Below are 924 nucleotides of genomic sequence, written 5' to 3'. Positions count from 1 at the left end.
AAGGGGGGAGTCTTCCTTTGATAAGAGATGACATCATCCTACATTATCCTACTACTACAGATTTGTTCTAACATGCAATTGGGTGGACATGGGTTCGATTCCCAGAAATGACAATTTTTCGACCAATCAGAAACTAAGTCAGGTAAGGGGGTCAGGAATTAGGAAAAAGGAGGTGCCTTCCCCCCTTGGAATAGGAAGTCATCTTACAACAATGACCCCCAACAGAACAAGTTGTCAATCGTCGAATAGGAGTTGTTAGACAAGGATTGGAATCGGATTTAGAGTTGTCCTAAGGAATTAGGTTGAACCAATTAGGATGTTGGATATGAATTGAACAACCAACTGCACTCCATCCTTGGGGAAGGATGACCAAGGAAGTCGATCTTGGAAGGGGTTGGTTGACCAACCTTGGGATGTTATTACAACCCCGGAATTAGACAATATTAGAATTAACCTAAATTAGACAGCCTATAAATTATGAATTGACCCTTTATTTTAGTAGCGTCTCCCCCTTGGAAGGGTCTATACCGTCATTAGGGGAGGGGGTGGCCAATAGAAGGAAGAGTAACCCCCCTTTGGAAGTTGACCAAGAACATTAGACAACACTTCGGATCCGGGATTTAGATTGGATTAGAACAAATTAGAACAGATAAGTGTGTTGTAAGTCAGGGTTTAGGGGGTCAAACGACAACCATTAGAATTAGTCGACCGTTGTATTAGACGACCATTGGGAGTGTATTAGGAAGGGGTTTTGACAACATGAAAGTTGCATTTCAGGTTGAGGACTAACATTTCGGGTTTTTAGCTAACGCTTAAGGTTCAGGGTTCAGGGTTTAGGGTTCAGGGTTCAGGTTTAGGGTTCAGGGTTCAGGGTTTAGGGGTTCAGGGTTCAGGTTTAGGGTTCAGGGTTTAGGGTTCAGGGTT

This window comes from Plasmodium inui (genome assembly GCF_000524495.1).
Source record: "Plasmodium inui San Antonio 1 unplaced genomic scaffold supercont1.119, whole genome shotgun sequence".
Lineage (NCBI taxonomy): Eukaryota > Apicomplexa > Aconoidasida > Haemosporida > Plasmodiidae > Plasmodium > Plasmodium inui.
This window is presented reverse-complemented; position numbering follows the sequence as displayed.